Source organism: Sminthopsis crassicaudata, chromosome 1 (genome assembly GCF_048593235.1).
Source record: "Sminthopsis crassicaudata isolate SCR6 chromosome 1, ASM4859323v1, whole genome shotgun sequence".
In the NCBI taxonomy this organism is placed as follows: domain Eukaryota; kingdom Metazoa; phylum Chordata; class Mammalia; order Dasyuromorphia; family Dasyuridae; genus Sminthopsis; species Sminthopsis crassicaudata.
The window spans coordinates 643,629,152-643,657,023 of NC_133617.1; the positions used below are offsets into that span (position 1 = coordinate 643,629,152).

The 27,872-nt window shown below is 34.3% G+C and overlaps 1 non-coding gene and 1 pseudogene across 1 annotated transcript; both read left to right on the top strand.

Moving 5' to 3' along the window:
- The first annotated feature begins 10,399 nt into the window (after nt 1-10,399).
- On the top strand, nt 10,400-11,318 carry LOC141551127 (non-selective voltage-gated ion channel VDAC3-like; annotated as a pseudogene).
- A 16,007-nt stretch (nt 11,319-27,325) lies between these two features.
- On the top strand, nt 27,326-27,456 carry LOC141552353 (small nucleolar RNA SNORA70). Its single transcript, XR_012485149.1, has one exon. It is a non-coding gene; the product is annotated as a small nucleolar RNA SNORA70 (small nucleolar RNA).
- Nucleotides 27,457-27,872: the final 416 nt, after the last annotated feature.

Below are 27,872 nucleotides of genomic sequence, written 5' to 3' on the forward strand. Positions count from 1 at the left end.
TTTCAGTTTTGACACTAGTAATATGATTTTCTTTTCATTTTCTAATTAAATTGACTACAGGTTTATCTATTGTGTGTGTGTGTGTGTTTTAATAAAACCAACTCTTAGTTTTGCTTATAAGTTCAATAATTTTCTTACTTTCAATTTCATTAATCTCCCTTTTTCATTTTCAGATTTTCAAATTTGATATTGAATTTGGAGTTTTTAATCTGTTCTTTTTCCAGCTTTTTAAGTTGCATGCCAAGTTAATTGAACTTTTCTTTTTGTATTTTATTAAAGAAAGTTTCTAAAGATATAAAATTTCCCTTAAGAGCCACGTTGGCTGCATCTCACAAATTTTGATATGTTGTATCATTATTGTCATTCTTTTGGATGAAATTATCAATTATGTCTATAATTTGTTATATCACCCACTCATTCTTTAGGATTAGTATAAAGGGCTGAAATTCTTAAAAGGTATGCTTGAATCCCATAACCAAGCACTTAAGGCTAATTACCTATTTGACAAGAACTCTATTAGCATATAGTTGGAAAAATGGCCCTTCTCACTGTTTGATGCTGGCTCAATATTGGGTGTATATAGATAATTGTAGGCAAGGATTAGAGGGTGGGGTGAGATAAGCCAAACTCACTTAGTGGCAGGATGAGGAGAAACGTGGACATTCTGGACTCCAGAATCTAGAAGAGATCTTTGGCTAAACTGGCAGTTTGCATGCTTCTCCCCCTAAAGAACAACGATTTTTACTTATCCTGACTGTGGCTGATCCTGAGGTCTTCAGGGAGCTATCCCGGACTTAACAGATTAGGTTTTTTTAGTTTCCAATTAATTTCTGGTCTTTTTCCCCTGGCTCTTTATTATATGTAATTTTTATTATATCTTGATCTGAAAATAAATTTATTTACAATTTCTGCTTTTCTGCATTTGATTTTGAGATTTTTATGCCCTAATAAATGGTCAATTTGTGTATGTTACATTTAATGCTGAGAAAAAAATTTATATATTCCTGTCTGCCAAAGCTTTTCTTTCGCTTCTAAAATTCTATTGACTTACTTAACTTCTTTCCTATTTATTTTGTGGATTGATTTGTCTAGTTCTGATTGAGCAAGGTTAAGATCCCCCACTACTTTAGTTTTTCTGTCTATTTATTGTAGCAGTTCTCTTAACTTCTCCTTTAAGAATTGTGATGTTATACCATTAGGAACATATAAGTTTAGAATTGATATCATTTCATTATCTATGATACCTCTAAGTAGGATGTAGTTTTCCTTTATTCTTTTAATTAGATTTTTTTTTTTTTTTTTTTTTTTTTTTTTTGCTTTTGCTTGATCTGAGATCAGTATTTGGTATTTTTTTTTTTTTTTTACTTCTGGTGAAGCAGAATGAATTCTGCTTTAGCCCTTTATATTTACTCTCTATGTATCACTCTGTTTTAAATGTGTTTGTTGTAAATAACATATTGTAGGATTTTGGCTTTTAATCAGTTCTGCTATCCACTTCTGTTTTATGGGACAATTTATCCACTCATATTCACAGTTAAAAAAAATTACTAATTATATTTCCTGCTATTTAATTTTCCCCAAGTTATTCTTCCTTTTCTCCTTTCCCTCCTCATCAGTGCTATGCTTCTGATCACCGTCTGCTTCAAAAATCTCTCCCCTTTTACAGCCCCTCCCCCTTTCTTACCCCATTTTCCTTGTACTTTTTGTCTTCCTTCTATTAGCCTCTCCCATAAGGTTTTTAATCCTCTGTGAAGTTAAATATGTCTAATATTCTTCCTTTGAACCAAATCTGATGAGATGAAGGTTAACACAATACTCATTCCTCTTCCTTCTTTTCCTCAACAATAATAGGTCATTTTTGGAAAAGAAAACACAGAAATGACAAGAAATGCAATTTATTCTATTTTTCCTACCCTTTGCTTTTCTTCCAGTACAATAACTTTGCCACCCATATTTTCATTTTTATATCATCACAATAAAGTCAAATTATACCTATACCTTCTAAATATACTCCAAACAAAGATACAGTTCTCAAGAATTAAACATAGCATCATCCCATATATGGATGTAAACTTATTTACCTATAAAAACCATAATATTTCCTTCCCTTTTTACCTTTTTATGCTTCTCTTGAGTTCTTTATTTGAAAATCAAATTTTCTGTTTATCTCTGTTCTTTTCATTAAAAATAAATGAAATACCCCTATTTCATCAAATGGCCATCTTATACCCTGAAAAATAATGCCTAATTTCCTTAATAGTTCATTGTGAGTTGTAGACCAAGCTCCTTTGCTCCTTTGCTTTTAGGCCCTTTTATCTTTTAAAGTGGAGACTGTTAGGTCCTGTATAATCCTTGATATTTGATTTTTTTTTTTTTTTTTCTGGATACTTGCAGTATTTTCTCCCTGATCTTATAATTCTGAAATTTAGCTATGGTATTCCTCAGGGTTTTCATTTGGTGGTCTCTTTTGAAAGATGATTGGTAGATTCTTTCAATGGCTATTTTGCCCTATGCTAGGATGTAAGGGTAGTTTTCCTTCATGATTTCTTGAAAGGTGTTGTCTAGGCTCTTTTTTTAATACTTGCTTTCATAGTCCAATAATTCTTAGATTGTCTCTCCTTTATTTTCAGTTTCAGTTGTTTTTCTAATGAGATATTGTGCTTTTTTTTCTTCCTTTTTCATATTATTTAGTTTTGTTTGATGGATTTTTTGATGCCTCATTGTCTTTTTTTAAATTAATTTTATAATTATAAATTTTGTTTGACAGTATATATGCATGAGTAATTTTTTTATAGCATTATCCCTTGTATTCATTTTTCCAAATTTTCCCCTCCCTCCCTCTGCTCCCTCCCCTGCGAAGGTCTGGTCTAGCTCCTCTTGTCAGGATAAGCAAAAGTCCTTGCCCCACGTGTGGACGCCAATTGTAACGTGCTGTCGTCTCTAGAAGCTGCCGGATCGCTCTCTGGGAAGAGATCTGCTGTGTCTACTACTCAAATCTCTCCGACAGATTCTTCTTCCTGTAACGAACCATTGTCTCCAAGTAGTTGCTGTTAACTCTTGTCCAAAGAAGTGACTTCCCTTCCTGCAGAGAGCCCCGTCAAGCCTGATGCAATTCAGAGTCTTTCTTCTTGAATCCTGGCTCTGAATCTCCTCCAGCTCTTATCCTTCTCCAGGCCGATCTGCCCTCTGCGCCCAGTGCTGTCTCTTTTTATCCTCCCAGAGAATGGGCGTGGGATAATGCAAGGGCTTCTGGGAAGAACCACCCCAGCCAATGAGCTTGCCCCCTCTATCAAGTCAACCTGAGTTCTCACCTTGTAATTGTCCAGAAAACCTGAATTCTCACCTTGTCACTATCCAGACAACCTCAGTTCTCACTTAGTAATCCTAACATCTCCCCCTTTCTTTTGATTTAGAACATAGGACAGTCATGACCTTGAAACATAAATCCATCAATATGGGAAGTATTACAGATAATTACATAAATGACCTTGAAACATAAATCCATCAATATGGGAAGTATTACAGATAATTACATAAATTACATAAGCACATAGTAATGTAACACATGCTAGAAGTATATAACATAATCATAATCAAATAATCATAAATTGAAAATTTATAAATGTCCATAAGTCCATTGTCCATTAGTCTCATCTTGTGTGAGGAAGTCCAATGATTCCTGCTGGTTTTTAAAGTTCTTTAACAGTCTTCTTATTATCCATGCTCTTTCAGTGTCAGATGTTTCTTAGATCTTCTCCTTTATTTTGAGGCCTTTCTCTTTTTCTGTCTCTCTCTGATGGACAAGGCGAATATGACTTGTTGGCACCCATCTGATTCCTTCTCCTGCTGAAGAAATACAAGCAAACCCTCTCTCCCAGGAAGTTAACCTATCTAATTTCCTTCTATTTACCACTTTCTAAATCTCTTCTCATCATCTGACAATTACATTGGAGTTGTTTGCACTGGACACAGCCCTGTTGGTTTAAAAGGCCTGTATTCTCCCCAAGTGTAATCCATTTTTACAATCTGATTGCCTTTTGGCTCACTTATCAGGTAATCCCTTTCTGCCATGTGATTGCTTTTCTGCTGGTTGATTAAATCAGAGTCCTGGCCTTCTAAAGGTTCTTTGGGTGTAACATCAGCTGCCATCATGCCCCAAGTCTTTTTTGCCTGGGGCCCTGAACCTGGGCCCCTCATCCCATTTCCCTGAATTATTCTACACTCTGATGCCCAATGGAATCCTCTGTTGCATTTTGGACATGGGGTTTTAGGTCTTCTCTCACCCTGTCTTTTCACTGTATCTCCAAATCTACACTGAGCTCTTAGATGCCCAATTTTTCCACATTGAAAACATCGCCGAGTTTCTCTAGAAGGCCCTTGCCAGGAGGGACCCTGTCTTTCCACATTCATCATTGTCCGGGTGTAAAAAGCATTTGTTCCCACTGTAGCACAGCGTCTTATGATCTCCTCTAAAGGAGCATCTTTGTCTAATCCCCATATAATTCTTTTGCAAATCTCATTGGCATTTTCCTTAGCCAGATGTCTGGTCATTATTTCTGTAGCTGAATTTTCTCCAATAGTTCTTTTGACAGCAGTTTGCAAACGTCCCACAAAATCTGCAAAAGGTTCATTGGGACCTTGCTGTATTTTAGTGAAAGCCTCTCCACGATCTTTCTGTCCAGGAAGGACACCCCAAGCTTTTATTGCAGCCTTAGCAATTTGTTCATATATTGTCATGGTATAATTAATCTGTTCCGAATTCTCTCCATACTGACCTTCACCAGCTAAGTGCTCAAAAGTGAATTGTGTGTTAACTCCTATTTCCAAATTGCATCTGACTTGAATTTTACATAATTCATGAAATTCCGCAAGCCATAATAAATTTTCTCCAGGTTCCAGACATGTCCTTGCTATGGATTTCCAATCATTCGGGGTTAGGACTTCATAAGACAAACCATCTAGTAACATTTTGACATAAGCTGATGTAGCCCCATAAAGGGTACAACCTTTTTTCAAATCCTTAATTGTATTCAAATCTAAAGGTGCATATCTTCTCCTTTTTTTACCTACAGAGTCAGTATTTTCAATCACAGGATATGCATGTATAAAATCACTTATATCCTGTCCTTCTCTCTTAGCTTTAACCAATGCTTTTTCTAATCTTGTCATAGGCTTAGGCTTCTTCACAGGCAATTCTGTTTGTGTTTCTGCCTCTTCCCCTCTTTCTTCCTCCATCTCTGAAGGTGGGGTTGATGTGGGCCTGTCAATAATCTGTTCTCTAGGCAGGGTTGAAGCTTCTTCAAGAGAATCATACCATAATTCCTCATTTAAATCCTCTTGCTCTAGGGAAAGATCTTGATCTTTCCTTTTTTCCTCACACTTCCTCCTCTGTTCATTTTTAGAACTTTTCCTTCTCCTACAACTTGCTTGATAGTTTAAGGCTAATTGAACTATGTTGTAGATATAAAATACTTCTGCAGAAATTGAACGAGGCCCATTTTTTGCTTGAAATTCTTTCATTTCATATCCCACTAGCTTCCATTTATCTACATCTATCTTTTCTTCCTCTAAGAACCAAGGGGATGTGCGTCTTAATGCAGCCAAGAGTTTAGCAATCTGTACCCAGGTTACAAGTAAACTCTGCTCCTCAATTATCTTGATTATACTCTCTATAGTACCACTCCTGAATGGAGCTGAGGTTGCGTCTGGGGCTGAGGTTGAGTCGGCTGAGGTCCAGGGATTGAATATAGCTAACATCTGCCCCATTTCACTATAAGAGATTCCTGGGTTAGCCCTTAACAAGTTAAGTTCCTTATTTATCTATTAGCACGCTCACTTAATCTTTAACAAAGTTTCCTCGTTACTCACGGTTCTGGGTCAGAGAGACTGAGATCTAGATCGGAAGCTTTTCCACTGGAATCAGGACCGTGTCCGTCCCTGTTCGGGCGCCAAATTGCGAAGGTCTGGTCTAGCTCCTCTTGTCAGGATAAGCAAAAGTCCTTGCCCCACGTGTGGACGCCAATTGTAACGTGCTGTCGTCTCTAGAAGCTGCCGGATCGCTCTCTGGGAAGAGATCTGCTGTGTCTACTACTCAAATCTCTCCGACAGATTCTTCTTCCTGTAACGAACCATTGTCTCCAAGTAGTTGCTGTTAACTCTTGTCCAAAGAAGTGACTTCCCTTCCTGCAGAGAGCCCCGTCAAGCCTGATGCAATTCAGAGTCTTTCTTCTTGAATCCTGGCTCTGAATCTCCTCCAGCTCTTATCCTTCTCCAGGCCGATCTGCCCTCTGCGCCCAGTGCTGTCTCTTTTTATCCTCCCAGAGAATGGGCGTGGGATAATGCAAGGGCTTCTGGGAAGAACCACCCCAGCCAATGAGCTTGCCCCCTCTATCAAGTCAACCTGAGTTCTCACCTTGTAATTGTCCAGAAAACCTGAATTCTCACCTTGTCACTATCCAGACAACCTCAGTTCTCACTTAGTAATCCTAACACTCCCCTATATGACAGGCAATCCCTGACAGGCAGGTATCATTCCCCTTTACAATATTATCTGTAGACTCTCTGTTGTTAGCTTCTTCCTGGTTGCATTCCTGCTCTTTCTCTGTGTAGAAAGTGTCAATCGTTCTTTTCAGCTTCTTACTCATTTTTAAAAAGCTGTTGGGGTTTGCCCTTGGGGTAAGATGTTTATTTATTTATTTACCAGCTTCCTCCCAGACTGGGGGGGGGGGATAGAATGCAACAACCCTGTGCCTGAGGTAAGAGAGAGCTCTGGGAGAGAGTTCCCCTTCCCCCCTACCCGGAAATGCCTCAGAAGTGTTTAGCATGGCTGTGCTGTGCCCAGTGAAGGACCCCCTAGCTGTGTGGCTTACACACAGGGCGACTGCCCTGAAATTTAAGGCTGAACAATGAAAGAGTCACAAACCCCAGCTAATGCCTCCCTTGGGGCCGGGGATGTCAGCAGCTGATGTGAAAAGCCCCTGTGCTCAAACCGGAAATGTCTGCCCAGAAACCAAGGTCCCTACTACAAAGATTCTGCTTCTCTGGGAATTCTGCCTTTCTGGGAGTTCTGCTGCTGCTAGAATTCCATTGCCTTAGGCTGAGCCCCGCACTATGTGGATTAGAGGTTGCCTAGGGCTGTGTCCCTGCTGTTCAGGCTCTCAACTACCCCAAGGAGTAGCCCTGGGAAGCCAAAGGCCTGTGCACTGTCTGTGCAGCCCTGAGGAGATCTTTTAGGTCACTTCTGGATTGGGGTGGATTTAGGATCTCGCTTTATATTTTAAAGTAGCTAGATTTCTCTTCTGAACTGCTGTTTTATAAGCAGAGAAGAGCTTACAGCCTGTGTCAGATTCCTCTATCTCAGTGGCTTCTCTGATCCCAGAGTTCTCCCCAGCCCGATCCCAGTCCAAATCTGCCTGTGCTGGCCTCTTTTTTTTTTTTTTCCTCCCCTTGGAACTGACCTTTTCTGTTGAAATTCCAGATTCTCTTCAGCTGGTAAATTCTGCTTCTAATCCTTGTGGTTTTTATCAGTCCAAGATTATTTTTGAGGCTGATTTAACTAATTGGTAATGAGGGAAGAAGGGAGCTTACAAATTTGCATGTATCTTCTCTGCCATCTTGGCTCTGCCCCCTCATTAAGTCTTTCAGTTAGATTTGTTCTATTCTTATTTTCAGTAAATTATTTTCTTCAGTTATCTTTTTTACCTCCTTTTGCTTTTTGCCAAACTTTTAAAAGAGTTGTTTTGTTTAGTGGATTTTTTTCCATTTCACCAATTATAATTTTTAGGGGATTGTTCTCTTTTTCCATTTTACCAATTCTGTTTTTCAAGGATTTTTTTTTTCTCATTTTTCAAATCTGTTTTTAAGGAATGGCTTTCTGCAGACAATTTTTGTGCTTTCTTTTCCAAGCTCTCCTGCAAAGATCTAATTTCCTTACCTTATTTTTTTTCCTAATGTTCCTTTTTGAATTCCTCCAAGAAAGCTTATTGACTTGGAGAGCAACTCATATCAACCAGTGAAACTTCATCTGGTGACATTTTGCCTTTAGTGTCCTCAGAACACTAAAGTCTGTTCTTTCCTGTTTCCATAGTATCTATCTATGGTAAGAGGTCTTTTTGATTTTTTTGGTCATTTGTAATGGTTGTGGTCTACTCTCAGAGTGAAGGGAAAATTGTTCCTTTTCAGATGACTCAAGCTGACTTGGGTCCAGTGCTGCTGATTTCTTACCCATGCTGGATGAATGTGGCCAAGTCCCACTTATTATGTCAGAATACAGGGGCTCACTATTTGCCTTCTGTGATTGTGTTGGAGGACTTTATAACTATTCTGCTGATCCGCTGATTTTGGAACAAATACAAAGTAGCTAGCCCCACTATATTTTCACTAAAATCTTTCACTAGATTTCTCCAGTAGTCAGAGGCCTCTCCGCCCTGGTTCTCCTTTCACTGCACCTATGCTGGAGTGAGTGCACCCCTGTACAATTGAAACAGAATTTTCCTGAGGTTCTTCCAAAATATTTTCTGTTGTAAATATATTACATTCCAAATATTTGTGGGTTCTGTCACTCCAAAACCCTGTTTAAAGTCTTGATCTGTTGTTGATTCTGGGGAAAGTAAGGAAAAACTCAGACAAAGACCTGTATACTCTCCACTATCTTGGCTCTGCTACTGTCCCAACCACCAATAAGCAATTATGATTTTTTAAAGCAACCATTTGCTCTCCTCACAGAATAAGTGATAAAACAATTTTTTACTTATTTTTCAACATTTCTTTAAAAATATATCCTCCATCTTCAATGACTGAATGAAGGCAATCCCCAATTTGTGGACAACTTAACTTACAAAAGTTCACTTGTAGTTAAAACATGTTTCTTTACAGAAATGATGCCATATGCTTACAAAGTCAGAATTTATATCACATTGAAATGGAAGAGAAAATATTTTCTAGTTTACCTGCTAAATTTCCAATACAGTACCCCTCCTGGTGAATTAGAGAAGATATTTGGTCCTTGTGATTTTCTTCAAAACCCCTTTGTCTATACCCAGTGTTACCATATTGCTTTAATTCAATTTATATTAAAGTTCTATATTATATGGTTTAATTAATTAATTAATATTAATATTTTATATTAGATTTAATTAATTAATTAATTAGATCTATTATTATATTGTTTTAAACCAATTAAAGTTCTCTCAGACAATTATAATAGCCTCTAAAATGTTTGTTTCCCATCTCCATTCTTTTGCCACCCTAATTCATCCTTCCCACTCTTTCCAGCTAATTCAATTGTAATTTAATTCTTCTCTGTTTAAAAAATCTTTAGAGAAATCCTATTACCCATAAAGTTTCAAACTTTTATCCTGGCATTCAAGGTGCTTCAAAATTCCACCACATGTTTTGGTCCTGAATGTTCCACTTCTCTATAGGGGTTACAGAGTTCCAGCCTACTATAATAGAAGTGGAGGGCTTTGGCAAAAAATGAAGTACACCTGAAAAAGGTGGGTGAAATAATCTTTTCTGGTAGTTGTTTTGCAACTGGTAGTTGTTTTGTCCCAAGTATAGAAAATTCTGCCATTGTTCTGAACTATTGAATATACATTTGTCTTCTTTAATTATAACAAAAGAATTGAATGATAACGGAGATGTGCCTTGTCTTTAAAGTGAATGCCTTAAGTAGAAATAGCCTTCCAAAATTTTCCAAATTGAATTTGTTATATTGTAGCCATTTCTGTACATGCATAAAAATACAAAATATGCCACCAGCAATTATCTGGGGGGGGAGGTAATAAAAAAAAAAGATTTGAGGAAGAAATTTAACACTTTAAAGGAATATTTGGTGTTTTCTTGTTTGCTGCCAATTGAAGGTTGAGTCATTAGAAGAGAAAGTTAAGTTTGGAAAGTAAACATATTTTGAAAAATAGTATCTGCCTGAGAGTAAGATTCAAGTTCTGAATTATGGCTGTAATTATACATGTAATGTCCAGGCTAACTCTCTGGAGAATCTTGGGATCAGCCAGAATCCTTGGTCTTTAGGTGGAGAAATGAAGGAGGCAGGAGAGCCACAATATGGCTGGTCAAAGATGGAGTCTGGACTCTGGAATCTGGAGTCTGAAGTATTTTTTGGCTGAGAGCTATGACTGAAGTGCTGTGAGAAAAAGAGCTCTCTGTCCCTCCCTCAGCCCTAAAATCTTTCAGTACAATTACCTCACTACACCACATTGAGCATGCACAGCCATAAGCACCATGCGGTGATTCAAATATACCTTTACAGAGTTCCAGCCTACCATAATAGAAGTGGAGGGCTTTGGCAAAAAATGAAGTACACCTGAAAAAGGTGGGTGAAATGATCTTTTCTGGTAGTTGTTTTGCAAAATCATATCCAAATTTTCAAAAATTAAAAGAAATGGCTCTTCCTACCCTTTTGGCTACTATCTATATTGGAAAACTTTCAAGTGCAAGAGTTCATGAAGAAATATGTAACACAGCAACTTACCATGACTTAAATGTTGCCAAGGGTGTCTTCAACAATTTTGGTATGGTTAAAATATATCTAGGAACCAACTATTCTAATGGAATTTTCCATTTTTCTTCATTCATAAACTGATACAGATATTTTTTTTGCTAATTTGTAAACCACATATAAGATCTGTGCTTATGAATTTACCTTCATTCAAAAAGAGAACAGGGATAATCCCTGATGACAAAAATCAGCATGAAGAAAATGGCTGATGATTTAAAGGTCACTCTTAACACCATCTTTGAATCCAAAATAGGAAGAGGGGGGTGGTAATTAAAGGCCTCCTATAAATGTGACTGTTTCAATCTTGGTGGAAATGTTGACTTTGATTTCTCTAAACTGGCCATCTTAGACTGAACTCTATTAGCTTATGAATATTGGCTTACTGGCTATCAAGTGAGTTTACATGGAAACCATCCAAACTGTCTCAGAATAATTTTGCCCTGTCTTTTAGCTGCACACATGTGGATAATGGCATTGAACTTAGATGGTCAATATGGCAAAATGAGAAGATTAAATTTCTTCTTCTTTTCTGCTAATGATAAGATTGAAACTTCAAAGACTCTTGCTTGGACAGCTGGCAGTAACAACAGTCATTTTGGCATTGCTATTAAGTACAAGTTGGATCAAAAAAGTACTCTATCTGGTAGAATTAATAATGACAGCCTTATTGAACTTGTTTATACTCAGATACTCATTGGGCATAAAAGTAGTGCTCTCAGTTTTAATTAAAAGGAAAAAAAAAAAAAGCAACTTCCATGCAGGAAGTCAGAAGGTTAGGCTGGGATTTGAACTGGAAGTCTAATTTTTGTTTTAATTTTATGTAAAGTATCAGAGTTATCTTTGAAAATAAAGAAAAAAATGAATTCACACTGTTTTGGACTAAAGACTTTTTGTGAAATTTCAATATGTCCTTTTTGTTTTTCTTTAAAAAGTGCCATAAACTACCATGCTGAAATCTAGATTTTTTTTTAAAAATATATCATAAGACAAAGATAGTATTATATCCAGTAACAGCAAAATAATGATCAACCATAATAGATTTAGCTGTTCTCAGTAATACACTGATCCAAGACAATTTTAAAAGACTCATGATGGAAAATGCTATCCACATTGGGGGGGTATGGAGTTTGAATGCACATTGAAGCAAACTATTACCAATTTTTTTTTCTTTCTCATGGCTTTTCCCCTTTGTTATGATTCTTCTTTGGCAGCATGACTAAGGTAGAAATATCTTTAATATGATTATACATATATACTCTATATCAGATTTTTTTGCTATCTTGAGGAGAGAGGAGAAGAGAACAAAGAGAGAGAGTGGAAAATGAATGTTGAAAACTAATTTAAATGTAATTGGAAAAATACTATTAGGTGAAGCAAAAGACAAAGAGGCTTAAAATCATGCATGGAAGTTGTAATATTTGTATAGTGGTTAGTTCATTTTTTCAGTGTTAGTTAAGAACTTGTTATAAAGAACATGACTGGATCTTCCAGTCCATAAATCACATTCTGGAAGTCCTAGACCATTTTTATGGCCTTTTATCAAATTGGTCCCTGTGCTGTAGTGATAGACTTGGTTTTATATCAGAGTATTTGCATTTACAATATTTTTTTAAAAAATTAAAGGAAGCAGGAAGTATACTAATTGTATATCTATAACAATAGCTGTCTTAGAGGGAAATGATAATGTAGGAAGAAAAATAACAAGAAACATCCCTAGAATTAATAAGAAATACAATTCAAAAAAGGAGAAAGCAATGAAAACCATAGCATTCAATGTCTACACACAAATGCCAAAAATGTAGATAACGTGCAAATTGAATTAGAGAGTTTAAGACAAGGAGTCATATTTGAGCTCATGGGCACTTATAAGACTTGGAATATGGATTTAGAGGAATATAATTTATTCAAAAAGATTAAATGCATTTAAAGAACACAAAGGCAACAGAGAATTTATTGTATATTAAGGCAATATATTATTGATAAAATTCAGCAAAGTAGGAAATCATAGAAAACATTTGAGTAAATATCAACAAAGTCAGAAACAAATAGTATTGTCATTAAGCATATTATAGATTATCTGGATAAAAAGAAGAAATGAATGAATAAAAATATTCCAAATCAAACCAAACCAAACCAAACAACAACAACAACAAAGGATCATTACCCTGATGAATAGATATAGACAGAGAAGTGTGTATGTGTGCAAATGTGTGTGTGTGTGTGTGTGTGTGTGTGTTGTGTAGCATAGATTTTATATCAGTGATGGAGGATTTAAAATAGTAAGCTATCTGTTGTATATCATGTGTGTCTAAAGTAACATACATTAATATACCAATTTGTTGTTGTTGTTGTTTTTGGGGGAAGATTGAGGTAGGGGGTTGATGATAAGTTTTTTTCTTCCAAAAGAAGGAATAACTAATCAGGAGCACTACTACTCTGAATCTGATTCCCATAACAAATAACTTGCTTGATGAGATAGAAATTATACTAGTCTTTGGAGTAAGGCAAATGAATACTATATTAGAATGTTGTGGGAAAGTGAGAGGAAAGCTAAGCACTCTGACATGCATCTTATATATTCTTTTCCTGATTTGTCTTGATGTTAATACTGCTTCTCCAATAAAACAGTTGGGATTGATTATTTTCTATTTCAATATATTGTCTAACAAAAGAATGCAAGTTTTTAGGAGGCAGAGATTATCTCTTGTTGTTTTTGTTTTTGTATCTACAATCCCTGAAACATGGTAGCTATTTAATAATTGCTGTTTGATTAATTAACCAGAAGAGTTGACTTGCACATTCCATTTCAGGGAACTTAGAGAGAGAAAGAGGGCAGAAAGAGGAAACGGAAGAAAGAAAGAGAAGAAGGAAAGGGATTGAAGGGAAAGATAAAGGAGGAAGAAGGAGAAACAGAAGGAAAGTAATAGAGAAAGAGAGGGGTAAGAAGCTGAGTGAGAGGGAAAGAGGTGGAGAGAGACAGACAGACCAAGATAGACAGAAAATACTAAGGTGAAAAAAAGTAAGCATATTTCAAAAGTCTACAATGGAGACCGCTTTATTACATCTGAGTTGGTCAATTGTCCCATTTGTGACCTCAAAGGTATCAAAAATGTTTTAAAGTGATGAGGCAGAGCTTCAAAACAAATGATATGTCAGAAATTAAGCTACAGCTGTATCAGAAATTTTTTTAATCATAATCTCGGAAATTCGTGTAGTACTGCTCTACTGGCAATTTGAATATAAAGCTCTGTCATAGGAAACCAGAAATAAAAAAAAAAATAAGGACATCAATACATATGATCCAACATATCCTTATCCCTCCTCCCTCACCATTTCATTATTCATTAATATACCATGGAATACTTGTGAAGATACTGTTAGGCCAAATAAAAGTTTCCCACAATACTTTGAAGAGTCTAAATGCATAGTCACCAAGTTCTAAAGCAGAGGCTCTTTTTTATTGTAATTTAAGGATCTCTTTGACAAATTGGTAAAAGTTATAGACTTCTTAAAATAATGTTTTTAAGTATATAAAATAATATACATAATTAGAATGAAAGTCAATAATTTTCAAGACATTTTCCCATCCAAATCCATGGATGTATTAAACTCTATCCTTAGATAGCATATTAAAAATTCCCATCATAGATGTTTAACATGGTAATACCTTGATAAAACTTGGCAAAATTGACAGTATTAGTACTGTGTATAGTTGAAATCACTAAGCAAGCTGAATTAATTGGCATTGGTAACAATTCTCCCTCCAATTAATATGCAAATATGTTAGCCAGATTAAAGGAAAGATTGGATGACTATTCAGTCGCTATATAAGAAAAAAACATAGAAAAATGAAAATCAGATAATTAGATAATATTTGAGACTAAAATGGACAACAGCATGAGCAGCTTCTGTTTGTAGCAGTGCTTTCTTTTGGCAGAATTCTGCTAATTGTGATCAGAGACGGCATATAAAATTAGTTCTATATCACAATCAAAAGTAATAGCCACAATATAAGCAAATAAAACTTTGATAAGAGACTATAAGTAACTGGGTAGCCAATTAAGTTAAAGGGAATGTCAGGCAAGAAGTCTGAGGTGTCAATTACCTATGCCAATTCAATTTTCAGTGACCCACAGAAAGTACCCAGTGTTTATATTTCTGCTGATACTTAATACCTCTGTAGTCACAATTACATTTTGGTTTCCACTAGTAAAAGTAATCAAGAAGAATGAAATGTTTTTGGAAACAATGAAAGATGTATTTCATAAAGTAAATAAAAAACAAATAATCATGGAGACTATCCTTCTATCAGGAAATTAGAAAATAGAAGAATATGCTGAGGTGGGGCAGTAGAGAGAGGTTGAAGTGAGGAAGTAGGGCCCCTGAACTTTTGAAACTATTGCGTAAGTATAAATCTTTTCTGGTAAAATTAAAATGAGGAAGAAAGTCACTTAGATTTAAGGAATAAAAATATGGGTCATATGATATGATCCATATGATCTAATATAATTTGAGGAAGGAAAATAAAGATCAGGAACTATAGTTTGTGACTCTTAGTAATGGCCAATTTGAAAGGAGTGAAAGGATTAAATTTCATAAATTAAACAAGGTAAAAAAAAATCATCTACTGTAATAGACTAAACTCTGGATCTTGTAAAGTAGGCCAATAAATCTCATTGAGATCCTTATTTTATACCTATTCTTACCAGATTGTTTTCTTATTTGTGAAAAAATATTTCCACTATGCTCCTTCTCTGATTCAAGTATTTCTATGGATCATGTGAAGCCTAATGACATGATTTTGACCCAATAATTAATGGTTTTTCTGTTTGTATCAGTGTCTTGGACTATTGATTCCACTTGGGTATCTTTTCTTTTTTTTTAATTCATTTTTCCAAATTATCCCCTCCCTCCCCCCGATGGCAGGTAATCCCATACATTTTACATGTGTTACAATATAACCTAGATACAATATATGTGTGTAAATACCATTTTCTTGTTGCACATTAATTATTAGCTTCGGAAGGTATAAGTAACCTGGGTAGATAGACAGTAGTGCTAACAATTTACATTCACTTCCCAGTGTTCCTTCTCTGGGTGTAGTTATTTCTGTCCATCATTGATCAACTGGAAGTGAGTTGGATCTTCTTTATGTTGAAGATTTCCACTTCCATCAGAATACATCCTCATACAGTATTGTTGTTGAAGTGTATAGTGATCTTCTGGTTCTGCTCATTTCACTCAGCAACAGTTGATTTAAGTCTCTCCAAGCCTCTCTGTATTCCTCCTGCTGGTCATTTCTTAAAGAGCAATAATATTCCATAATTGGGTATCTTTTCTAAAGATGAACCTGAACAATTTAAGGATTATAGTCCTTGTCGTAAGAATTGTATAGATATGTGGTATCAACAATATATTCTTCCCTCTTTCTCCTTATAAGTATAGCACACATTCACTATTGTTTGTTAGCAGCAGCATGATAAATATCTTGTTAAGATTTGTTTTTCATATTTTGTGAAGGACATTATTATCTAACATTATAAAGTAGCTGAAAACCATACCATATGAGGAATAGTTGAAGAAACTAAAGTATTTAAACTAGAGAAGAGATTTTAGGAAGGGATTATGACCTCTGTATAGATATGTATAAAGGTTTATCATGGGAGAAGAAATGAGTTTGTTTTGTTTTGCCTCAAAGGACAGAACGATTATCAATGAGCAGAAAGTTTCCAAAAAGGAGATTTCATTTCCATGCAAGGAAAATCCTCACAGCAATTTCTGTCTCAAAATGAAATAAGCAAATAACATAATAAGATTGTGATGTCTGGATGGATATCTTTAGGAAGAGGCTGCATGACCACTTACAAGTCTGTCAACTAGTCTATACCTGTTGGCATCTGAAGTTTCTTCCAATTGTGCTTCTATAATTGGTCCTTCTCTTCCAGGGAATTAAGCTTAATAAATGTGCCATAGTCTTCATCTTCCTCAGCCAATTACTTTGAAAGATTTTATTCATTAAAAATATTTCTTTCCTTGTGAACCTGTTTCCACAAAGGATACAGTTATTTAGAAATGCAAACTACTGACAAAAGAGAGAGGAGGCAGGGGGAGGAGAGAGACAGAGAGAAACAGAGAGAAAGAGAAAGAGAGAGATCCTATAAGGAATCTTCTTAGTATTTAACAGTATACCTCAATTTTGCAGAACCTAAGTGTGAACCTCAAGGCAACACATTAGACAACATGCAGTAAGGAAATAACTTTAACATTCCCAAGAACTGCTTCTAGCTTTCAGTTTGGTAAAATTATGTCACTTCTTTTTTTTTCCATTCTAAGCACATTACTACTTAATTTGTAAGCTGTTTCTATTAGCATAACAAAGATAATCAATGTATTGTAGGTCAATAGACCTCTCAGCCATTAACAAGGAAAATCTGGGGCATCTCAGTAAAAAATCTGGAGCTAGAGTAAGTGTTCATTAAATCAAGTATCAACAATTTGATTTTTTTACTGGGAGAAATAGTTTTTTTTTATTTTTAGAGCCATAAATTTAAGTAAAAGTGAAAACCGAGAATATTATAATTAAATATTATTAATTATTTCTGTAAGTTACACGGCTCTTTGGGGAAAGAAACAGGAGATTTTTTTTTCTGTTTTTTTTTTTCCCCCAAAGTCACAAAGTTAGTATAAAACCTGAAAAGGTAAAGGCAACATTTCATAGTATTTTTAAGCTTTATTAGTTGGAAGCTTTGAGTTACATTCTATATAAATAAATTGATGAAAGAAAGAAAGAAAGAAAGAAAGAAAGAAAGAAAGAAAGAAAGAAAGAAAGAAAGAAAGAAAGAAAGAAAGAAAGAAAGAAAGAAAGAAAGGAAGGAAGGAAGGAAGGAAGGAAGAAAGGAAGGAAGGAAGGAAGGAAGGAAGGAAGAAAGGAAGAAAAAGGAAGGAAGGAAGGAAGGAAGGAAGGAAGGAAGGAAGGAAGGAAGGAAGGAAGGAAGGAAGGAAGGAAGGAAGAAGGGATGGAGGGAGGAAGGGAGGGAGGGAAGGAAGAAAGGGATAATGATGTCTAAATATAGATATAGTTACAGACACACATACACATACATATACACACATATTTAATATAGTAAAGCCTTAAACTTATTTGGGAAAGTACAATTCCTACACAATACTAGCAGGTTATCAGGAAGGGTCTGCAAAGGCTATTAAAAGCTTTCATTTAAACAAAGTCATATCAATCTATAATGCAAGTCTTTTTATTATACAGTCATACACAACCCCCGCCCAAAGCTTTCTATTAAAAGGAGAAACAGAAACCCTGTTAAAGTAATTATGTTAAAAATAAAATGATAAAAGAAAAAAAAAGTGCTAGTGATGATCAGACTAATGGCACAAGTTCTGTTTTTTTGTTTGTTTGTTTTTGTTTTTGTTTTTTTTTTGCCGGAATTTCTGTGATAGTGTAAGAGAGGAAGAGGAATGGGGCTATTCTGACCTAGCGACCTAGAAATCTGATACTACAGCAAAAATAAGGATTCATTACAGGTAGCCAGGCTATGGATGTTCACCAAACTCATTCACAGATAGACATAATCTCTTAGGAATGATGGATAATCTATCCAATCTACAGAATACTAATGAAAATACCAAATAGACAGATGAAATCTTGCTCTGTATGTCTCACCGGAAAGTTATGACAATTTTAAATTCAATGGATTCTACAATGACTGTACAGAATTATTATTACTCTGACCCCTAAAGATAGAACTATTAAAGTCATTTTCTAAAAACAGGCAAATAGCCTTACCCAATGAGGTGAAGAGAAATGTGAAAGTGGGGTCTGAGTTTTAATCAATATCTGAAAGCTTTCAATTATACTTTATATGATTGAAAACATAGATGAAATTTGACCCCTAAAGCAAAATCTTCCTGAAAAGGGAGAAAAAAAAAAGGGGGGGTGAGGGAAGGTAAAAATGAACAAAATGTATTGAAAATGTAGGAGTGCCATCTGCTGTCTGAAGAAGAAAAATACAGATGACAGCTCCTGTCCTGAGTGAGTATTCCATTTTTCTCACTTGACTAATGTAATGTAACAATAGTTTTGTTGGAAGCTTATTCTTTTGATAGGGATAAACCATTTAAAAATAAGATTCATCTGAGGCTACTTGAATCCATCAGTCTTTGATGAAGTTAATTTTCATGTCAACCAAAATGAGGAGTTATTTGAGGTAATTTATTTCTTTGAGTTAAACTACCCAGAAACTTGAACCAAAATGAGTCCCCTTCCATACTATATACACTCATAGTTATTTCAAATTTCTATACAACAAACTCACCCTGAGACTATAAGGTTATATGTAGAAGGTAAAAGCACTGTTTAAAAAAAATAAATAATGTTCATAATGAAATAGAAACAGATGGAGAACATATTTTTAAACAAGAAACTTCATGATTTACATTACTAATTCAGCAAGATAATTTTAGTATTGCATTTCAAAGAGGGATTTAGTAATGATGTTAAATTTACTCAGAAATAATGCCCAAATATTCTTTTAAATTACATAGGATCTTATCCATTTATGCAACTGTTTTCTTTTTCTCCCACTTTTTTATCTATCTATCTATCTATCTATCTATCTATCTATCTATCTATCTATCTATCTATCTATCTATTTATTTATTTATCTGTTCATTTATCTATTTATTTATTTATTAATTCAGCCATTTATTTGTTTATCTATCCATTTATCTATTCACTCATGTATTATTTATTTATTTATCTGTTTATTTATCTATCTATCTATCTACTTATTTATTTTTATTTTACTGTAGCTATGCAGCTTCACATAATACCTAACCCAGTTTCCTTCTTTTGAGTGGGAGGCACTTTAAGCTACAAAAAACTTCGGAGAATTTGGAAAAAAAAATCTGTTTTTGCAAATGGAAAGATTCAGTATTTGGAGACTGACAGCATTCTGATGTAAAAAGCAACTTGGTTTCCTTTAATTTGGTTTTATTATGCTAATGGAAGTACTAGTAATAAGTTCAATTAATCTTTTGGATGAATGCTTTCTCTTGCATCCCAGCTAGTTAAGCAATTTGCAAAGAATTTATGGTTACAAGAAGGAAAACAATGAGCAGAATATGCATCATGTATTTGTAAGCATAATTAGATGTAATTGTATAATATGCAATTATTATCATATGTAAAGAAAAATATATGTAATCTATGTAAATACAAATATATGTTATATATGTAAATACAACTTGGTATGTCTAAGAGGTATTTTTTGTTGGAAATTGGTTGGATTTTATAGAAAAGAGATAAACAGAAACAATTGTGTCCTTCCAATACTAATCCACAAGACCAAAGTGTCCTGCTAAAAATAATCATTCCCTATCTCCCTCCCCCACTCCCCTCTGGGGGGGAAAAAAAAAAAAGTACTGAATATGAGGGCAATGATGATTGAGAGTTATTGGTTCATTTATATAGTCAAATATGACCTAGAATAGCACATGGAATGGAAGAAATTAAAATCTTTTAGCAGTTTATAACATTGTTTTTTGGAAGAATCAAAATGGAGAAAGAATTTATTGTTTCCGTATATATTCTGCATCGAGTAGTAAAATAATAGTTTGATCCATTGAATATCTATAATGCTTTGCAATTTACAAAACATTTTCTCAAAACAATTCTGGCAGGTGAGTATTGAAATATCCCAGGAAATAAAATTGAGGACAGCTGAGGTAGTTGCAATTTAGAGAGCAGTTTATTCACCAGCCGGGACAGATCTCTGGATCAAGTTCTGTCCTAAATGCAAGTAGAGACAGGCTTATAAGCAATTCTTGTTCTGGTTTGCTGTTACAACAGTGACTGGACTTCTCACTTGAGAAGGGGGATGCTGGGGAGTTTACAGGATGTCTGACATTGTTAGGCAAGCATTCCTTCTGAACATAGTTGAGCAACATTTTCCTATAAGCCTGAGGCCCCTTGACCCAGGCATGAGGGACCAGTCTTTTGTCCATTTCAGTATTAACAACCAGTTTCATAGATTTAGACCATGGGGTCTTAATCTTTTTATATTAAAGACACATTTAACAATATGACAAAACCTGGGAAATCCCTTTTCAGAAAGTTTTTAAGAATAAGAGATGAAATACATAGGACTATTAAGAAAAAAAAAAAAATATATATATATATATACTAAATAAAATAAAAATTTATCAATCCTAGGTTAAGGATCTCTAATTTAAAGGGACCTTAAGAAATCATTTTACTTCCTAAAAAAAGAAATAATTCAGAGTATGCTTGAACTTTATATAGCTATTTAGAGGACCTATGATTCTCAACAATGTGAAGAATTATCATTGTGGAAATTTTTTTCCAGTGATGAAAATTACAATCCATAGCTGACCTATCTGCTGAATTTGATATTACTAATTATCCTAATCTCTCAGATACTCTCTTGATTATAATTTTTTATGACACCACTATCTTCTATTATCTTATAATCTAAAATACACTCCATAGCTATCGACATGCCATAATGTTGTATATTATTCATCTCTTTGAGAAATCAAACTGGATTCCAGGAAGACATAGCAAACTCCATATATCAAAAGAGAATTCATTATTTACCCTACTCCCGATCCATGCCACTTCTAACCTTCTCTACTACTGTCAAAAGTACTCTAATCATTTGCTTCTCCCAAGTTCATACTTCAGCATTATTCTTTTTACAAGAAAAAAAAAAAGACAAGTGAGTATGCATCATATATATATATATATATGCACAATTAGATGTAATTGTGTAAAAAGTAAGTTATTACATGTAAGCACAAATATATGTTATATTTTTGAGCATAATTCACTTATCTTCATGAGATATTTCTTGATTAGAAAAAAGCTGAATTTTAAAGAAAAAAAGTTAATTGTAAGACAATTGTGTCCTTTCAGTATTAACCCATAAGAACCCTCAGATTAGATTGTTAGAGTTGCAGACACTGGGCAAGTCACTTAAACCCAATTGCCTCACCAAAAAAGAGAGAGAAGAAGAGAGAGAGAGAGAGAGAGAGAGAGAGAGAGAGAGAGAGAGAGAGAGAGAGAGAGAGAGAGAGAGAGAGAGAGAGAGAGAGAGCTGGAAATCATTTAGTTCTACCCTCAAAACTATTCAGCATCTTCTCTCTAATCCCACATCTCCCATATTACTTCAGGCATTCATTACATCATTCCTGTTTTCACAATATTCTATTAGTTGATAGCCTTACTCAAATATTTCTCCAATCTGATCTATCCTAAACAATGCTGCCAAAGTAATTCTCTTTAAATGAAGATCTTACCAGGTCACACTCTTACGCAATCAACATCTTACTTTTGCCTCTAGAATCAAATATAATACCTTTTGTTTAGTTTTGTAAAACTTTTCAAAATTTTGCCCCAATTTACTTTTCAAATCCCTTTCATACTCTTGAGATCTAGCCAAACTCTGAACTTTCTTTTTTTTTTTTTTTTAATACAAGACATTTCATTCTTTAAAAAAAAAAAAATCAAAAAAAAAAAAAAAAACTTTAACATACTTTTTTATGTTTATGATTTTTATTATTTTAATTGAAGTTTTTTTCCCCTGAGGCAATATGGTTAAGTGACTTGTTGAGGGTCACAAAGTTAGGAAGTGTTAAGTGTCTGGTCACATTTGAAATCAGGTCCTCCTGATTTTAGGGCTGGTGCTCTATCCACTGCGCCATCTAGCTGCCCTGAATTTTTTTTTTTTTTCAAAACATATGCAAGGATAATTTTTCCAACACTGACCCTTGAAAAACCTTATATTCCATTTTTCTCCCTCTTTCCCCCCATTCTCTCACCTAGAAGGCATGTAATACAATATATGTTACACATGGTAAAAATATATGTTAAATCCAAACTAGGCATACATATTTATAAAATTATCTTGCTGGGGCAACTAGATGGCACATTGGATAGAGCACCAGCCCTGAAGTCAGGAGGACTTGAGGTAAAATCTGGCCTCAGACACTTAACACTTCCTAGTTGCGTGACCCTGGACAAGTCACTTAACCCCAATTGTCTCAGTGGGGAAAATAAAATTATGTTGTTGCACAAGAACAATCAGATCAAAAAATGAAATTCAAGCAAACCACAAAAAAAAAAAAAAAAAAAAAAAAAAGAGTGAAATGCTATGTCGTAATCCACCTTCAGTTCCCACAGTCCTTTTTCTGGATATAGATGGCTCTCATCATAAGATCATGGGAAGAGTCACAAATCATCTCATTGTTGAAAAGAATTATGCCCATCAAAATTGATCATTACATAATCTTGTTGCTATGTACAATGATCTCCTGGTTCTGCTCATTTCATTTAGCATCAGTTCAGGCCACTATGAAATCATTCTGCTGATAATTTCTTATAGAAATATTATTTTCTATAACATTCTATAACATTCATATACTATAACTTATTCAGCCATTTTCCAATTTAAGGGCATGCATTCAGTTTCCAGTTTCTTGTGAATACAAAAAGGGCTGCCACAAATATTTTTGCATATGTGGGTCCCTTTCTTTACTTTAAGACCTCTTTGGGATATAAGCTAATAGAAACACTGCTGGATCAAAGGGTAAGTATAGTTTGATAACCTTTGGGCATAGTTCCAAATTGCTCTCCAGAATTGCTGTATCCGTTCACAATTCCTCCAACAATATATTAGTGTTCTAGTTTTCCCATATCCCCTCTAACATTTGTAATTATCTTTTCCTGTCATTTTAGCCAATCTAGGAAGTGTGTAATGGTACCTCAGAATTGTCTTAATTTACATTTCTCTAATCAATAGTGATTAAAAAAAAAACTTTTTCATAGGACTAGAAATGGTTTCAATTTCTTCATCTGAACATTGTCTGTTGATATCCTTTGACTATGTGTCAATTGGAGAATGGCTTGACTTCTGAGAAATTTGAGTCAATTCTCTATATATTTTAAAAAATGAACCCTTTATCAGAACCTTAAATGTAAAAATGTTTCCCCAGTTTATTGATTCTCTTCTAATCTTGTTTGCATTAGTTTTGTTTGTATAAAAACTTTTTAACTTATTATAATCAAAATTATCTATTTAGTATTCATTTATGAGTTCGAGTTCTTCTTTGGGCACAGATTCCTTCCTTTTCCACAGATATGAGAAGTAAATTATCCTGTTTTCTTCTAAATTGCTCATAATATCACTCTTTGTGTTTAACTATCCCATTAAAATCTTAATTTAATATATGTTGTTAGGGTGGGTAAATGCTTAGTTTCTTCCATACTCTCCCAGCAGTTTTTGTCAAATAGTGAGTTCTTATCCCAAAGATAAGGTTTGGGGGTTTATCAAACACCACATTGCTATAGACATTAACTATTTTGTCCTATGAACCTAACCTATTCCATTGATTACTCTATTTCTTAGTCAAGTTTTTGATGCCACTGTTTTATAATACAGTTTTAGATCTGGTACAGCAAAGCTACTTTCATTTGCATTTTTTTTCACTAATTATCTTGAAATTCTTGATCATTTTTCCAGATGAAATTTGCTATTTTTTTTCTAGATCTATAAAATAATTTCTTGGGACTTTGATTAGTATGGCATTAAGTAAGTAGACAAATTTAGGTAGTATTGTCATTTTTATTATATTAGCTCAGCCCACCTATGAGCACTTTATATTTTTCCAATTGACTACATCTGACTTCATTTCTGTGGAAAGTGTTTTGAAGTTGTGTTCATATAATTCCTTACTTTGGCAGAAAGACACCCAAATATTTTATATTATCAACAATTATTTTAAATGGAATTTCTCTTTGTATATCTTGTTGCTAGACTTTATTGGTAATATATAAAAATGCTGGTTTCTGTGAATTTATTTTGTATCCTGCAACTCTGCTAAAGTTGTGAATTGTTTCTAGTAGTTTTTTTTAATTGATTCTCTCATCTGCAAAGAGTGATAATCTGATTTCCTCATTACCTACTCTAATTCATTTAATCTCTTTTTCTTCTTTTATTTCCAAAGCTAACATTTCTAATACAATAGTAATGGCAATAGTGGGTAACATTGTTTCACTCTTGATCTTATAGGGAAGGGTTCTAGTTTGTCCTCATTACATATGATGCTTGATGATGGTTTTAAATAGATGCTACTGACTATTTTAAGGAAAAATTCATTTATTCCTATACTTTCTAGTGTTTTTGATAGGAATAAGTGTTGGGTTTTAGCAAATGCTTTTTCTACATGTATTAAGATAATCATATAATTTTTGTTGATTTGGTTATTAATGTAGTCAATTATGTTATGTTGATGGTTTTTATAATATTGAATCAGTCCTGCATTACTGGTATAAATCCTACTTGGTCATGGTATATTATTCTGGGGTTGACTTTCAATAATCTCTTTGCTAATATTTTATTTAAGATTTTTGCGTCAATATTCATTAGGGAAATTGTTCATCATTTTCTTTCTCTGTTTTCATCCTATCTGGTTTAGGTATCAGAAGGAGTAGGACTTCTTCTTTCCCTATTTTTTCAAATAGTTTGCATAGTATTAGAATTAATTGTTCTTTAAATGTTTGGTAGAATTCACATGTAAATCCATCTGGTCGTGGAAATTTTTTTTTCTCAGAAGCAAGACTTTTCATTCTTTATCCTGTCTGCTTTGTAATGATTCTTCCTTATACTTTGAATGGACTTTCTTCTTGCTTTTCATATGGAATCCCTGTCTTGGATCAAGATCCAGATAAATGGCTACGCTTTACATGAAACTTTTCCTGATTCCCCCTCCCTGATCATATCATCCCTTTCAACCTAACTCACATTTGACAGTTTTGTGTGTAGATAGATAGATAGATAGATAGATAGATAAATAGATAGATTCCCTCTGTATCTATTCCATATGTGTGTGTATATATATACATATATATATATGTATATATATACACACACACATATATATATGTATATATCTTTGGAAAAAATTCAAACATTTGTGACCCTACAAAGAATTGCACATGACTAAAATGATTCATCAATAACTTTTTACATGGACCTCTTGTTTTTTTCTTAATCGAAGGTTAAATTATTTGTGAATATAAATTTCCTCTTTTTTTTTTATTTGTATTCCACATGTCCCAGGGCACATAGAAAGTTAGGGATTAATAAATTCTTAATGATATAGTAGCAAATAATTGCACTGTATGGAAACATAATTGGAAGCATGTACAATTGAAAGGCAAAATTAATTTATTTTATATTTTATGCAAACAGCATAGCTGGACAAATAACTATATTTCCTAAATTTAGTTTACTCATTTTCTATGTTGACCCTTTAACCTATTTCAAATAACATAGCTTCAGGCAGTGCCACTAGGCAAATATGTCCTATAATCTGACTGTTATAAGAAGAGATGATTTCATTTCTTTCTCTACAGATACCCATTCAGCATTTCTGTTTGGCCTAGTTTCACTTTACTTTTATGGCTCCCAATATGTTGAGATATAGCAAGCTGTTCGCTCTTTTGTACCTGACCAGTCCTAGATTTGACCAAAGCCAATAAAATGAATCACTCCAGACTTGCACCTAGTATGAAATTAGCATCCCTTGGCTAGATGATAGGGGGGAAAACTGGACAATAATGATGTGTATGCCATTAGGTCTATGGATGTCACTTCTCTACCTTGTAAATTATGGAATTCATCATTTCTCTGGTAGCAGAGAACTAGCCCTTAGTGGGCTTTATAGAAAAGAATACAAACAATACATTATACTTGCCCAGGAGTCTAGTGAATTTTGACATACCCCTACCTTTTTAGAGGTCTTACAAAGACCTTAATACTTTAATACCATTAGGGACCAAATGTGTCTGGGGAATTTAATGTTGCAGAAAGAATAATCCAGGAGGTGTCTACTTCAAAAAAGAGACTTTTCAAGTTTCCTAAAGCTATTGAATAAGAAATACATTAACCAGACATTCCCTCAAAAACAGTCTCAAACCTGTCAAACTATTTCCCTCTCTTTCCATAAATTTTTTGCATATATTGTATTGATCTTTTTCATTTACTTCTATGATTATGTGACTTTGAATGGATTCTGGAAGCACATTTTTCAAAGTATAGCCACAATTAGACAACAGAATGTAGCTTGCCTTAGTTTCATGGGGTAATTGTCCCTCAGTGTTATGAATAAGTTGGCATCTATTTTAAAAGTCTATAGATAATTGCTTTCAAATAAGTTGAGAATGAAATAGCATGGGTTAAGTAAGCTGACAGATAATCTGCAGAGCTCATTTTTATCCATTAGGTTTAATTTTCTTCCCTGAAAAAAATTCATAAAAACTGTTAATAAGATACAATGCTGACTAGTTTTCTTTTTCTTTTTTTTTTCTCTCTTCTATATGGTCATAAAGGTGCTAACAAGTGATGAAATGACCTGATCAAAAGCAGGCAGAAATGGAAAAAAAAGTAGGAGAAACCAATTAGGATCTCAGAATGTCATGGGGTAGAATGGGGGCAAAGGGGTCAGTTTGTTCAAGTACCTCATCTAACAAGTGATGCTACTGAAACCTAAAGAAAGGAAATATCTTGTCCAAGGTCGCACAAAGTTCAATGAAATCTTTACTTTCTATGAGCACAACTCTGCAAAATGATGACCAAATCACTTTTTCTTCCTGCTGAGACTATACCATCCAGTTACTCACAGGCTCTAAGGATCCTGCCTGTCACCCTAAAGGTTATATTCAAATTTGTTATTATAATATTCAAACCTACTGCTCCAGCCTATCATTTTACAAGTCAACAAATTAAAACAACCCAATTATCTCAGCATGGGGCTGGTGTGCAATGATTACAGACAGAATTTCCTTAATTCTACATTCACTTTCTTCTTTATACAGGGTATTGCAAGGGACCTTAGAGACATTTTTGTCTTGGTTAAGAAAACTTAACTATGAATAAGAAAGCACTTACCTCACAGAATTTGAAAAGTGAGCTTCTTGATTTTCCATTGTGTTTCCTACTTCCCTAGGCTCCAGACTGGCACGTGAGGAAGCTCCAGAACACTGTAGCCCATGTATAATTAGGCAAAGTCATCATGTCAATGCAAACTAAGGTCAAGATTAAAAAAAACATGTGATTGACGTTTTGCATAGAATCAAGTTCAAGATTCCACACTGATAAGATCCACATTTCCTAGAAATGGAATTTCATCAGTTTCACCAATATCACTGATCATTGCTGATCAGTGTGAGCATATGATAGCTGAGAAAAGTCTCATTCCTAATGGCTGTGGAATTGAGTATATCCCTACTTGGACCTCTTTGGAAAAATGTCAGGTATTC